Below are 15,684 nucleotides of genomic sequence, written 5' to 3'. Positions count from 1 at the left end.
TCCCGAGAGGCGGTGGCTGCTCCTGACCGGAGCGGCGGAGGCGGCGAAGCTTCGGCTGCCTAAGTTCTGCCCTCGGACCTACGTGCAGCGGAAATGACCCCCCACAGGCCCCAAGGCCGCAGGCCGTGGAGCTGCGGGGACTCTGAGCCGAGACCCGCGGCCCGCGGCTGTAAACGCGAGGCCGGGGCTGGAGAGAGGCCTGAGGGCCCGAGTGAGGCCTGCGGGCCCGAGTGAGGGGCTTCCCCGCGGCGCGCGCTTAGAGCCCCGCCCCCTTTGTATTACAGAGGGGGAAACCGAGGCACGGGGAGGGGAAGATCATGGACTCAGCGCTTTGCCCCGTTATATTACAGAGGGGGAAACTGAGGCACAAAGCGGGGAAGATCATGGACTCGGAGCTTTGCCCCGTTATATTACAGAGGGGGAAACTGAGGCACAAAGCGGGGAAGATCCTGGACTCGGAGCTTTGCCCCGTTATATTACAGATGGGGAAACTGAGGCACAAAGCGGGGAAGATCATGGACTCAGCGCTTTGCCCCTTTATATTACAGAGGGGGAAACTGAGGCACGCGGAGGGGAAGATCCTGGACTCGGAGCTTTGCCCCGTTATATTACAGATGGGGAAACTGAGGCACAAAGCGGGGAAGATCATGGACTTGGAGCTTTGCCCCGTTATATTACAGATGGGGAAACTGAGGCACGTGGAGGGAAAGGCTTGGAGCTGGAAAAGAGGCCTCAGAGTCCTGCCCTGTCATAAATGGAGAAATGGAGGCACAGGAGTTAGTCTAGACTGAGGAGTCCTAGAGACCAATGAGTCTCAGATAAGGAATCTGAAGCGCAGAGATGAATGGTTTTAAAGATCTTGGAATCAAGTTGCAGGGAGCCTCAAAAGCTATGGATGTCCCCCTCTTCCTTCTCCCCCTTCCCCCCCTTTCATTACAGATGAGGACACTGGGGGCCCTAGGAATGGAACCTGTCTAGTCCAGCCCCTGCACACACGTTTTCCATGGCTATGTAGGTACTAAATGGGAGAATTCACACCCAGGTCCTCCTATTCCTCTTTGTGCTACACAGTGCTGATTAACCTGGCACTAGGATAATGAATGTGCATGAAATCCACAATTAATTCCCAGGGAGGTCCATTGGTTGAAAGTGATGGCTGCTCAACAATGATCCAGACCTAGGAGAAACCTTACAGATCCATGAACACAACCCCTTTGTTTTACAAACTAAGGTCCATAAAGGGGAAGTCATTTGCCTAGGATCCCACTGATAGCGAATGATGGAGCAAGGATTTGAATGCAGGTCCTCATGTCCAATCTAGCATCCTTTAAAAAAAAAATTATTTATACTAGGTAACCACCGTTTGGTATGTCAGTCTTTTGGAATGATTTATGAAAGCATTGCCTCCATTTACATAAAGGTGTAAGGCTTTAAAGGTGTAAGAGCGGTGTTTATCCCAGAGAGATGATAAGAGTTATCTTAGCTCTGTCACCTACTACCTGTGCGATTCTGGGATAAAATGACTACCAAATCATTTTATGTTTTTGCATTTCAGAAATCAGGAAGTTGAAGGAGATGGGCTTTTGAGATCACTTCCAGCTGAAAATCTACAATTCTCTGAAGACAGGATAGTTGTATTCAAGTACTTGAAGATCTGCCACATTGGCGCTTTGTTTTTATGCCCAGAGAACAGAAGGTGCAAGGGGTGAGATTACAGAGAGACCAATGTAGGCTTGATGAAAGAAAATCTTTAACAATACAGTGCAGAGTTGAAATGAGCTCTTCATAGTAATCCAGAATTGGAATAGGCTGTCTCAGTAGGTAGTATGTTTTCCTCTCACTAGATAGAGTCCTTAAAGCCAAGATAAGATGCTCACTTACTGAGGATGTGGTTGAGAAAATCTGTTGTGTAGCTGATTAAACAACTCCTTCATTAGTTAAGTGCCACTTATTTGTATGCCCTAAAGTTATCACAGTATACCTCCAGTTAGGCTATCTGGGATAGAAGTGAGTCTTGAACAATGGAAGGATGTTTCTGATATCAAAGAGATACAACTTTGTGGCAATTGTAATATCAGCATCACTCAGTAATAATATGACTGCACTAACCCAGTTTCTTCCATTACCATGATAATTATTCTTTGCCCATTATCTCCCCTCCCTGAAGCTCTTTACCACCTCTTGATTTTCCTATCAGCTGGGCTGTTTAAAAACAAGTACCTACATCAAACACATTTTCCTGAAAACGCAAAAGAAAACTGGCTAAGTCCCAATATTTAAAAATTTAATAATTCCTTACATTGTAGTTGCATTGAAATTTTGATTGGGAAAAAAAAAGGTCACTATGGATTTAATAATGCTTTTAAAGTTTATCACAACTAAATACATTTTAAAATAACGCATATATGAGAAATTTTGTATCCCCTTACAAAAATACCAACCCTGTTAGGTGTGGCCCATAGGTTGGGAAATACAGGTAGACTGTATTTTAATTACTGAACTGAAAGGTAACTATTTCATAATTATTTTTCTGAGCATTTTGTAGAGAAATCTCTTATCAAACTGAAGAATTAAGAGAATTCTCTTAGCAAGCCAGTTGTTATATTATGTTAAAAGTTATCTGATGAATTGGCTAAAAAGATTTTTTAAAAATCTTTTGCATTTAATAAAGATCTACCCATGGTTTCTTTCAGAAAATAAACTAAAGTTCCACCCCTACTTTTAAGAAATTTAAAGTCTGAAGATGGAATGTGGTCATCCTTTGAAATTTGAAGGAGGTAAGTTTAGGAGAAATAAAATGAAATAATAAAATTGTGTTTTGCTATTCCAGGAGGTGATACTGGTAGAAAATGTAAGGGAATTAAAAAAGATTTAGATAATTTATGAATTGTAGAGCGTAAGTGGCCTAAAAAGCAGCTAGTTGACTTTAGGGGACATAGTTATGTCTTCCCACACTAGTCATAGTAGCCTTATATCTCATGAGGCTCAAGGTATCTGGGCTCTAATTCTATCAACCACGAATTGGTTGTGTGACCTTGATTATTTTACCGAACTTGCTTTCTCATTTTTGAGTTCCCTTTTTTCCTCTATACTTCAGAAGCATCATCTCCCATTTTCTCCTTCTTTGGCATAGTCTCTAATGACGAGGCGATCCTCTTTGCCAAAGACAGTCCTTCAGTTGGTACCTTTGACTCCATCCTTTCCCATTTCCTTCAGTCAACTTTCTTCATTGGTCACTTTCATCTTCAGTTTTCTTCTTTACTAGGATCCTTGTGCTTCCTACAAGCATGCTAGGCCCCCTGATCTACTTCAAAGCACAGCTCAGGTCAGGTGTCATTTGTATGAGCTTTCCTAATCTCAATTTTTAACAACTCTTCTTGAAATTACTTTACATTGTTTTGAGTGGACCTTATCTTTACTGTTGCATCCTTTTAGTTAAATATATACTCCTTGCAGCCAGAGATGCTTATTTTTGTCTTTGTATATTTATAGCTTTTGTATCTAACAGTACATCTCATGTAGGAGAAATTTAATGTTTATTGAATCTGCAAATTATTACTTTTACTAAGTCATCTCCAAAGACCTTTTAAGCTGTAAGACTCCATAATTCTTTCTGTTTTGGCTTTTGTTGGTCGACAGAATATGGGACAAGATGAACCATGGCTCTTTCACAGCATCGTGAATGTTTAGTCCTGGAGAAGAGGAGCAAAATACTATGCAGATTTTTTTTTTTTGCTGTTATTTTTTCTTATGAGGAACTGGGAATACTGGTTAATGACCATTTTTGATTATTTACCAATGCCTTATTTTGGGAAAAGTGTGAGCTTTCCTTTTGATTCCTTAGCCTCATTTTTACTAATATTTTTTCTTGTATTAGCATATTCATTTTACTTAATAAAGCATCAAAGTTGCTTTTTATAAATGTTTGTTAATGTCAAATCATTTTCTTCCATTCTTAGCCAATGTTTTTCTTTCTCAAATGTGGATATTTATATATTGTTTCATTTATAACTCATTCTTTTATTTTTATGAAACCCTGTTTTATATGTTCACTGTGTCTACCTCTAATAAACCAAACTTAGATTTTTTAAAAAAATAAAATCAAAATAGGTTAGCTCTGTACTTGTTTAATTACTTTTGTTAAAACCCAACTCAAATTCAGCTTCCTCCATGAAGTCTTCTCTAATTCTCCCCATTATTAATGACCTGTTCTACCTGGAATCTCATGTAGCATTTTGCTTCTTTGTAGTGAACTTATTTATTGATTATTCTCTTATAATTTTCTATCCCTGTCATAGCCTCACCTTACTAGACTATAAGTTCTGTGAGAGCAAGGACTTGTATATCTTAAATTTTGTTCTGTCTTCCACATCACCTAACACAGGGGTTAACACATTTGTAGTCATTCAATTGTGTCCAACTCTTTGTGAGCCTATGGACCATAGCAGGCCAATACTATCTTATTGCTGAGGTTAGCCAGGTCCATCAGAATTGGTCATCATATTGTATTGTTGTTGAAGTATATAATGATCTCCTCACCCTGCTCGTTTCACTCAGCATTAGTTCGTGTAAGTCTCTCGAGGCCTTTCTGAAATCATCCTGTTGGTCATTTCTTTCTAAAAACAATAGACTTTTTGTAATAAAGAAACTCAAATGATTTGCCATTTCCTTCTCTAGAGGATTAAGGCACAGTTTAAGTGATTTGTCCAGGGTCACACAGGTAATAAAGGTCTGAAGCTGCATTTGAACTCAGGCCTTCGTGACTGCATGCCCAGTGCTTCATCCACTAAGCTACCTATCTGCTTTGTACATATTAAGTATTTAATAATTTAATTAAATCATTAAATTGTCCCATCCTCCATTCCTGTGATGCTGGAGATTTTTAGGTGTTTTAATAAGTGAGAGAATATGCAGAGGAAATGTTGAAAGTGCGGAGTGGAAGACAACTTAAAAGATGAAGCCTCTTATAAGCACCATTAATACCACCTGTGATCTAGCTAAACAAGGGCTTAATCTGTTCTGAATAACTCCTATAACTATAATTCCTTTCTTCTTGGTTTTATTTTTTAAACCCTGTTAGATTTTTTTGTCTTGGGGTTGTTGGTGTTGTGAACAATTTTTGTTCTTTAGATCTTCAGAATAAAGGTATTATGAAAATCAAATAAATCACATTGGCTATAATAATTGTATATCAGTTTCCTTTTACCATTCATTTCCCATTAATTGTTTATATTTAAACATCTCAATGCAAATAAAAAAAGATTAAAACTCAAGTGTTTGAAATGAAATCAAAATCTTATCCAAGCCTATTTCCTCATGCAAAATATAGATCTTTCAAGTTAAAAAAAAAAAGATTTTCTAGTAATGGTAAGATTTTCTAATTACTCCTATTTGATGAAAATATTTGAATTTCTATTATTTGCTGAAAATATTTGAATTTCCCTGAGCACTATAAGGTGTTCAGGGAATCCATCATAATGTGAAAGAGATAGGTCAATGATTCATTGTAAAAAAGAAAGTGAATCAAAAATAGGTTCATTGTCCAGCCTATAACATACAACTAATAGGGCAGCCACTTGTCAAATTAATCTGTCAACCTGTATCTTGCTTAGGTTTTGCAGATGGAGAGTAGAATTCAAAAGCAGAAAGAGTTCAAGCTGGAACATGTTTGGGATGCAATACTCTGCTTTTAGTGATCCCTTATTTCTACTCCACACTGCATCTTTTAAACATGGATATCCTCCGCACAATGCTGTATTGTTTTGAATAATGGAATAAAAGTATATCATCATTCTTTTGGGAATAATTAAAAATCAATGGAAAGACACTTGATAGATATAAGTAGGATGTAGCATGTAATCAAAGATAACTTCTATGAAATCATTAACATGAAAACATTACCCCCAAGTTATTTTTCTAAAATGTTTAAGATAATATTCTCATCCTGCTATACAATATTTGTGGTTCTCTGTCACCATTACTATTAAATATATAAACTCCTCTGTTGGAAAACATTATCAAGGATATGTGTGATTAAAAAAGGAGAACAAGAGAAAGCAAGAGATGGATATGTCAGTACCTCCCCTTGCGTTCCTCCCAAAGTACTAGAATACTTTGGTATTTGGTATGGATTGGCAGCATAGCATGCAGTGTGTGTACCAGACTTGGAGTCTGGAAGACCCGGAGTCAAATCCAGTGTCAGACACTCAGTAGGGTGGGGACAAGTTATTCCACTTCATTATTTCTCACTTTTCTTCATTTCTAAAATGAATAGGTTGGAATCAATGGCCTCAGGTCCCTTCTAGCTATAAAAACTATGATACAAAAAAACAGAGGAAGACTTTAATATTATTTAATACATTTATGGGAAAATATGGACAAGATGAAGACATGAAGGGATCATCCTTTGTCTTGATAGTATAAACTCATAATGCTGAAATCATAGATCTGCCAAAGTACCATTCTATAGGCAAGCTAATATATTTGTATTTTGAAATAAAGTTATTCCTATTACTCCTAATTTAATTTAATTTTGCCATCTGCTAAGGAAAAAAGAAAATCCCAAGGAAATAGGCCTGCTCTTCCCTCTGTCCTCCAGGCTATAGGATTACTGGACCTAATCATTTGGCCTGTCCTATCTTAAGGTACTCTGGGACTTACTATCTACCTTTTTCCTATGCCCTTTAGACTTCAAGACACTGTCATTTGATCTACTAATGTACCCTGAGGATCACTGGGACATTTCTGGACATACTACAGCTGAATTTTTGAATGCCTTGCCTCTTAAAAGGTGTGAACTTCTTGAACACAGAGACAGTCTCTGTCTCCCCAGCACATAATATAATACTTGGGTTTATAATAAGCACTTAATAAATGCTTTTTTTTTCATTCATTTATTCAATTTAGATGTCATTTACCATGCATGTAAGATTAAATCTGAAACAAAGATTGCAGTTTATTAATGTGTGTTTCCTTTGTGAATATAAGCTGTTTGTTTTTGAAGCTAACTCTGTAAGTAGCAGTTTAATTCTTATCCATAATTCATGATAGTCTATCCTTTACACAACCCCTAGAGCTCCTAAGTGCTTAGGATAATCTCATCCTGCTACACAACTATTATCTGTGGTTCTCTGTTCCCTTTACTATTAAACTCTTCTGTTTGACCTTCAAAGTCCTTTACAACTTGTCCCATTCCTATCTTTAATGTTCTTACACATTACTCTCCAAAACACACAGTTCAGTTATACTAATTTTCTTCTTCATCATTTCCAATGATCCATCGCTCTCACTTCTTCCTCCCTATCTCTGCCTTCTAGAATATCTAGCTTCCTTCAAGACAAAGCTCAAAGGTCGCCTTTTGCAAGAGGCCCTTCCTGTTTCCCCCATTAGTGCCTTTTATATTATCTTTGTATAGATCTTGTATATTTTGTACGTTCTCTCTGGAAAGAGACTATTTCTCATGGCCTTTGTATTCCTAGCACTTAACACAGTGCCTGATATATATAGTAATCTCTTTATAAATATTTGTTGACTCATTGGTTGTTGGGTTTGGATGATTGATACTGAAGATTTATTCTTTCTTTCAATATATTTTTAATTTATTACCTGAAACGTGCTGATCTGAACCAAAATTTGATGAGGCCAAACTATCATCTCAAAGGAAGACGTTATATTTGTGAGACACCAGAAGGTGGTGCCCTTGATTTGTTAAATTCTCAATCAGGTCAGTGGGACTTAATATTTATTTACAATTAAAAAAAAAAAAACTGCTTTCAAGAAAAATGGAAAATTTGCATTAATTATTTATGATTATCTTAAGTACCTAGAGCAACTGAGGGAATATAATATGTTTTAAGTATAAATCCACACAAAATCCAATAATTGGGATATAGGTATGATGGCAGCTTAATTCAGTACAAAGAGCCTTAAACTTGTATTGGCAGGTTTTCATTCTGCCTGTGCCACTACTTATTAGCTGTGTAGCCCTGGGCAGTCATATGATCTCTGAGGCCTCAGTTACCCCATCTATAAAATGAGGATGGACCAGATGACCTTCTTCCAGCTCCAACTGTATAAGCATATGGATTTACAGCCCTGGAATGGACTTTGGAGTTCATCTTGTCAACTCTTCCCCTACTCCTAGCACCCCCATTTGCATCTGAGTGTGAATTAAGTGACTTGTTTAGGATTGTCAAGTTAATAGTTTAACTATGATTAGAATCAGTTCTTAAAGAACCAGACCTATCTAGTGCTCTTTTCAATGCCTTACTACTAATCATTGAGGTATAATATTTTATTTATTTTCAAATTACTGTCATTAATTGATAACTTTTTTTTTTTAGTAAATGCTAGCTAAAGCTTGTCCATGATAAAGATTTTATATTTATCAGTGTGTGTGTGTGTGTGTGTGTGTGTGTGTCCCATGGCATATTTGACTTTATCATTGTTTTCTGGTGCTCAGATTTGGTTTCAAGAAATAGAGGCTATTTGTCTGTGGATAGCAGAAAGCAATTCCCTATAGATGATCTCTGAGAGTTGTGACATTCAGAATGGTTTTAATGAAAGCCAGTTTATACACTTGTGCTCACTTTGCAGGATTTATTTATAAATGGTTGGGTTGGAGCTATTGTTATTAATGGTTGTTTACTTCCAGTCATTTGATGTTTCTCTAAACAGCTAATGATCTAATTGTACCAGATCACATGATTCTAAAATAACTTGGCTGCATTTGATCCTGATTTCTTTTTTCACTATTTTACTTCCTCATTCTGTATCAATAACCAGATATTTCCTATCTGTTCAGAAGTAATCACTTTCATTTTCGGTACTGCTGTCCTATTTTTACTATAACTAAAACACTGACATCTTGATTGAAGTATTTATGATAAGGAAGCAAAATGTCTGAATATTCTATGAAATAATCTATGAAAAGGCTCTTGAATACACAACAAAACTAGCAGCGCCATTTAATTCTCTGAGGAGAATCAGAGTTCATCTATTTCATTTAGCCTCAAATTAAAAAAAAAAATGTTTCTCCAAAAAAAAAAGAGAGACCTATTTGTACAAATATATATATATACATACACACACACACACACATATATATTATAGCAGCTCTTTTTGTGATGGCTAAGAACTGTAAATCAAAGGGATGTCCATCAATTGGGAGGATGACTATGACATATGATTACAATGGCCTTATCTAAAATCACGTGATTGGGGTCTATAGGGTTGATCTACTTTAGCTAACAGTCTCTGATCAATATGTGCTTAGTCTATAAGTTCTTCACCTTTCCACACAGTAGTACTAGGAATATTGTTTGATGAAGAGTTGTGAATGACTTTAGCTATTCTCAGTAAGACAATTCCAAAGGATTAATGATGAAGTATAATAGCTGCCTCCAGAAAAAGAACTAATATTGTTTGAATACAGACTGGAGCATGCCATTTTTCACTTTTCACCTTCTTTCATTTTTTTCTTTTATTCTAGTCTTTTTGTACAAAACAGCTAATATGGAAATATTTTACATAATTGCACATGTATAACTTGTAGCTGATCTTAGGAAGGGGAGGAAGTAAAAAGAGAAATGGGGCAATAAAATTTGGAACTCAAAACTTTAAATAAAAGTGTTAAGAATTTAAAAAATGTGCCTCTGGTTTTATTTACAGCAATTATGGCCTCAGAAATAAAATAAAATATGCAGAATGCAAAAGAAAGCCAATTACAATGAAATATAGTTATTAAAATTTTTTTTAAACTAGTTCACAAACCCCAGGCTAAGAACCCCAGCATTAATAGTCTAACAGCTGTAGTTCAAATAATGCTTGCAGAAAATTCTGTGATTCTCAACATACTCTGTCACTTTTTTCATCACATAGGCACTATCATGATTCCATTTTAATGGATATCATGATTCCATTTTAATGGAGGGAGGCAAATAGAGCTATCTTTTTCTCCTGTGTCATGAGATATCATGGTCAAATAATTAAATCTATTAATGATGAACTTTTCCACATTTAACCAGTCTGAAAGTAGCAATCTGTCACTGGGACTATAGTCAAAGCCTTTCCAGTTTATTAGAATCTGCCAGAGCATACTTTTTACTATTGTAGCCTTTGAGAGTCCAAGATCATCTCTGTGACACAAAGCTTAGAGTAAGATTTCTATAGAGGAGCCAAATCATTGCAGCAAATGTAGACCAGTTAATGCTAAATATAAAAACAATTCATTGTGGATTGAAGGGTAGATAAAAGGAAGAATCACAGGTTTGCAGAATTTCAGAATTAAAAAGTTAAAACTAATGACTAATCTATGCCTGAACCTATTGATTCAACCTATGCTTGATAAGTCACATCAAAGTGACAAATGAATTGAGAAAACATTTATTAAGCATTTACTGCATTCTGAGACAGTTCTGTTCTCAAGGACCTCACACTCTAATTGTGGGAGACAATACCTAAAAACAAGTTTACCGTAGGATAGATGGAAAGGCTTGGAAGTCCAAAGGGTCCCGTGGTAAGAAAGAAGGCAAGATCTGTAGGTCTGTAGGGTGCCTTAGTAGGCCAACTGATCTGGGGATCTGGAATTGTAGAGGCAGGGCAAACCATAAGACCCTGTGATCTTCTATCTCATCAGAAGGAATAGAGTATATAATAGATTGCCATCTCATTTGAGTCTGTGAGCAGCCAAATAGTTTAGGTAAAGGATGAAAGAAAGTGGGAAGCCTACCTTTCCCTTTTTACACTCCAGAGGAAGGGTTCCAAATTGATTCTGGGATGGCCAAAGAGTGAAATATTACTAATGATTTTGGTTCTTCTGCCCATTGAATCTAATCAGCTAATATTTACTTCTTTTGCTACCTATTGTTTCTGAGGGAGCCCATTCCAATTATGGATAGTTTTAAGTAAGAATAAGCTTTATGGGATCATAAAAAAGGAAAAAGGATTCACATATGCAAAAATGTTTACAACAGGTATTGGATTATTTTTGTTCTATAAGAAACGATCAGCAGGATGATTTCAGAAAGGCCTGGAGAGACTTACATGAACTGATGCTAAGTAAAGTGAGTATAACCAAGAGAACATTGTACATGGCAATAACAAGATTAAGTGAATCAATTCTGATGCACATGGCTTTTTTCAAAGATGAGTTGATTCATAGACTTGTGATGGAGAGAGCCATCTACTTCCAGAAGGAGGACTTAGAGGTTGAGTGTGGATCACAACACGGTATTTTTACCTTTTTTGTTTTTTGCTTGCATTTTGTTTTCTTTCTCATTTTTTTGTCTTCTTGATTTGATTTTTCTTGTGTAAGCATAATAATTGTAGAAATATGTGTAGAATTGCACATGTTTAATATAGGATTACTTCTCTGTAAGGGAAGGAGTGGGGGAAAGGGAGGGAGAAAAAAATTTGGAATACAAGGTTTTGCAAGGGTGAATGTTGAAAACTATGCATATATTTTGAAAACAGAAAAAAAAAACCATCTTCATTTTCCTCTTCATTTTCTACCCATTGCTTCTGGTCTTGACCTATGGGGCCAAAAGAACAAGATTAACCTGTCTTCCTCACAGCCCTTCAGATATTTGAAAACTACTATCATTTACCCTTGAATCTTCTCATAATCAAACTAAACATTCCTAGTTTTTTTTTTTTAACTACTCAAATGATATGAATCTGAGGTCCTTCACCATTTTAGTTGCCTTATTCTTGATATTCTCTAACCTAACAGTGATTTTGATATAATGTGGTACCCAGAACCGAACACATCAAAAGAGGACTCATCAGGGTAGAATACAGTGGGACTATCACCTCCCTCTTCCTGGAAGCAATGCCTCTTTTAATACAGCCAAGGCTGCATTAGCTTTTATTGGATGACATATCACGCTGTTGACTCATATTGAGCTGACAATCCACCACAACCTCCATATGTTTTCCAAACTACTAACCATGTGTTCCCCATCTTGTACTTTGAAATCAATTTTTGAATACACGTAGAAGACTTTTACCCATACTTAGAGTGAAGAACATAGTCTCTTTATCTTATTGAAAAATGATAATCAAATGTGAATTTTTTTAGACTTCTGATTCCATTCTTTAAAATCTTTCAGTATCATAGATTTAGATTTGGAAAGGATCTTTAAGGCTATTTTGTCCAACGTTCTCATTTTACAGATGAGGAGCAGAGCTGCAGAGAGATTAAATGACTTGCCTAGGATGACACAGCTATTAAGTTTATCTGAGGTTGGATTTGAATCCAGGTCCTCTTGATTCCAGTATTTTATCCATTATGCCAAGAACCGTACTATTCAACATAGCTAATCTTTCTAGCTATCCCTTTGATCTTCTTTCTAGCTTCTTCCAAGAACTTTCTCCTATAATAATCTCTCATGCAAATTTCTGTTTTATCACTGGCTCTTTCTCATTTACAAAGGAATACATTTAAATCCTCCAAAAGTCTTCTTTTAACCTTTTTATCTTTGTCTCTACCCCTTCAGGGCTACATTTTCTGAAAAAGTTGTCTACATTCAATACCTCCTTTTGCATTTTGCCCATTCTCTTCTTTTGTTTTTACATTATAAATATTTCTAAATTACCTTTACTCCCATGAAAGATCTATTATAATAAAGTAAAACAATTAAGCAAAAATAACAATACAGTGCCCTCATCAGAAAGTACATAGAACATTCTAGTATGTAACCCCCTTTTATTTTTAAGTTTTTTAAATGAAAAATCCATTTTCTCTCCTTCCTACCCTCACTTCAAAAAAAGAAAAAGAAAGAAAAACAAACTTGTAACATATACATAGTCAAGCAAAATAAATATTCTTGTTGACTATATACAAATATATACCTTTTGTTCTATACCTTAATTCATCATGTTTCCTCTGGAATCATGGATGGTTATTTTGTCATTCATAATCTTACAGCTTCAAAGTTTAGTTTTTTTTGTTGTTGTTATAATGTCATTTTACTATACGTTGTTTTCCTGGTTCTGCTAATTTTATTCTTTATGATTTTTAAAATTCTTCCAAGCTGTTCATTTTCATAATATTGATGTTATAATATAAATTGTTCTTTTGATTTCACTTCATTCTTCCTTGTTTCATATAAGACCATTAGATTTGATCATTAAGGGTCACTGGTAACTTTGGAGAGAGCAGTTATATTTGAATGATGAGGTTGAAAGACAGATTGTAAGGAGAACATGTGCAAAAGTGTTTGTGGCAGCTCTTTTTATAGTGGCAAGAAACTGGAAACTGAGAGGATGCCCATTAGTTGGGGAATGGCTGAGTAAGTTATGGTGTATGAATGTTATGGAATATTATTGTTCTATAAGAAACGATCAGCAGAATGATTTTAAAGAGGCCTAGAGAGACTTACAGGAACTGATGCTGAGTGAAGTGAGCAGAACTAGGAGATTATTATACATGGCAACGGCAAGATTAAATGATGATCAATTCTGATGGACATGGCTCTTTTCAATAATGAGGTGATTCAGGCCAGTTCCAAAGGTCTTGTGATTATGAGAGCTATCCATGCCCAGAGAGAGTTCTGTGGGGACCGAGTGTGGATCACAACATAGTATTTTCACTCTTTTTGTTTTCATTTGCTTCCATTTTGTTTTCTTTCTTATTTTTTTTCCTTTTTGATCTGATTTTTCTTGTGCAGCATGATATTTGTGGAAATGTGTATTGAGGAATTGCACATGTTTAACATATATTGCATCATTTGCCAACTGAAGGTGTGGAGAGAAGGGAGGAAAAAATTAGAACAAAAGGTTTTGTAGGGGTGAGTGTTGAAAATTATCCATGTATATATTTAGAAAATAAAAGTTTTAATAAAAAAAAAAAGATTGAAAACAGAAACCCTTTCTTAAAGAATTTAGCCACAAAAAGGTGAAGACATATGGGATGATAACAAAGTGGATAAGGATGGATCAAGTGAGAATTTTTTGAGGATGAGAAGACGTAGCACATGCATAGGCAATAGGGAAAGAACCTTGTGACCTATATTTTCAGAGGCATAGGGACTTCCAGAGAAGAAATTCCTGATTCTGGGATCAATTTATTATCCACTGTATCTCTCTACCTTTATGTTTCTTATTTGTTATGTCTAAGAGTTAAAATCATTGATTTACTTTGAGGAAAATCATTCCTGAAGGCTCTAGAGATAGCCCTGAGGGATTGAATCTCTAGTACTATTCCTTATGAACTCTTATTGGTGTCCTTCCTGTTATTTGTTTGCAAAAAGGTAATAAAACAATAAAAATAGTACAAAAACAATCCTCCCCAAAATTTGTAGCATACTTTTTCACAAAGTGAACCTAGTACTTGGAATTAGGAAAACCAGAGTTCAGATACTAAATAACTATTTGACTCTAGTAAGTCATTAAATCTCAGTTATCTCATTTGGAAAATGGGAATAAAAATGTTACCCACTTTGTGGAGTTGTTGTGAGGATATAGTGGATTAATCTATGTAAAGTGCTTTTCAGACTTTAAAGAGCTTTGTAAGTACAAACTATTGTTATTTTTGTTATCTCCCTCCCATCCTCCACCCCAACAGCCTTTCCCTCATAAGGAAAATTTTGTTTAGGATAATTTGGAATTCTCTGGAGTGACCACTAGACTGCTCCACTGCTAGCCTGAAGTCATCCTTGAATTGATTAGTTTTAACCATATGTGGGGGGTTCAGGGAGGACACATTCTTGTGTGAAGGCTTTCTGAGGCTTTTTCAGGGCTGCTCTTCTGCCGTTGGTGTGTGTCTGACACTTAACTCTCCCCCGTGGCTCCTAGTAACACACCCAGATAAGTCAGATTGAGGGTCACCCGCAGCCTCAGACCTATCCGTGACTAAGGGGGATGTCTACCCCAAGCATGTGAAGACTGGTGTGAAATGGGAGGAAGAGAGCGATTTGTTCCAGTAGTCCTGAAGGCAGCTGAAGCACTTAGACATGGAAGATGTCAAGGTCATCTTCTGCATCTTGGGCCAAATTCAGCCATTCTGATTTTTCTCTTACCATGGGAATTTGATAACTATGGAAGAGAGGGAGGGTGATGACTTAGTGCAACTCTGCCTCACTTAAATCCAATTCATGTACAAATCAAGACATCACCCTGTTATGCCATTAGTCCTTTTTCAAAATAAAGAATAAAAACAATAAAACATACATAGTCTGAATGGATACGATTAATTCTTTTATCCAATTAAGTGGCTTTCTTTCTTCACTCAATCAAAAAAAAAATCATAGGATCTAAACCATGTTTCTCACTTAGAATGTCATCAGATCTATTGATTAATTCAACTGAAGGCTATGAGCCTGTTGTGATTATACTAATTGGAGTAGGTATGGCTCCCCACTCTTACATAGTTAATTCTGAATAAATATTTCCACAATTTTTATCTAAAATTTTATTTTAGTAAAGAAAATAATAAATTTATTATTAAGTAATAATGAAAATCATGAATTTCTAGTAATGTCAGGTCCTATGTTTTCCCTTGTGGATTCCTGTTTTCACATTACATGTGTCTCAAAAATCAGTGATCTGAAGAAATGGCAGATTCAATGTCCTTTCTGATCTATTTCTTTGTTTCACAGCAGTTTATGTTTCTCCGTTAACTACTTAGTTATTTTCTTTCGATGTCAGTATTGTAAAAATTCATTTACCTACGTAAAGCACTAG

General features: G+C 36.0%; 1 protein-coding gene across 5 annotated transcripts in view; it reads left to right on the top strand.

Annotated features, from left to right (window-relative positions):
* Window positions 1-15,684, top strand: part of SPIC (Spi-C transcription factor) — a 60,639-nt gene continuing 44,955 nt past the window's right edge. For 2 of the 5 annotated variants that reach the window (XM_031937905.1, XM_031937902.1), the window contains exons 1-4: window positions 1-1,011; window positions 1,556-1,705; window positions 2,694-2,777; window positions 6,688-7,723. The gene's annotated coding sequence lies outside the window, so the exon portion shown is untranslated. Of the gene's footprint in view, window positions 1,706-2,693; window positions 2,778-6,687; window positions 7,724-15,684 lie in introns of all 5 variants that reach the window. The other 3 variants (XM_031937904.1, XM_031937906.1, XM_031937903.1) reach the window with 3 other exon arrangements.

This window comes from Sarcophilus harrisii, chromosome 5 (assembly GCF_902635505.1).
Source record: "Sarcophilus harrisii chromosome 5, mSarHar1.11, whole genome shotgun sequence".
NCBI lineage: Eukaryota > Metazoa > Chordata > Mammalia > Dasyuromorphia > Dasyuridae > Sarcophilus > Sarcophilus harrisii.
The sequence above is the reverse complement of the archived record's forward strand: the minus strand, read 5'-3'. Positions and strand labels throughout refer to the sequence as shown.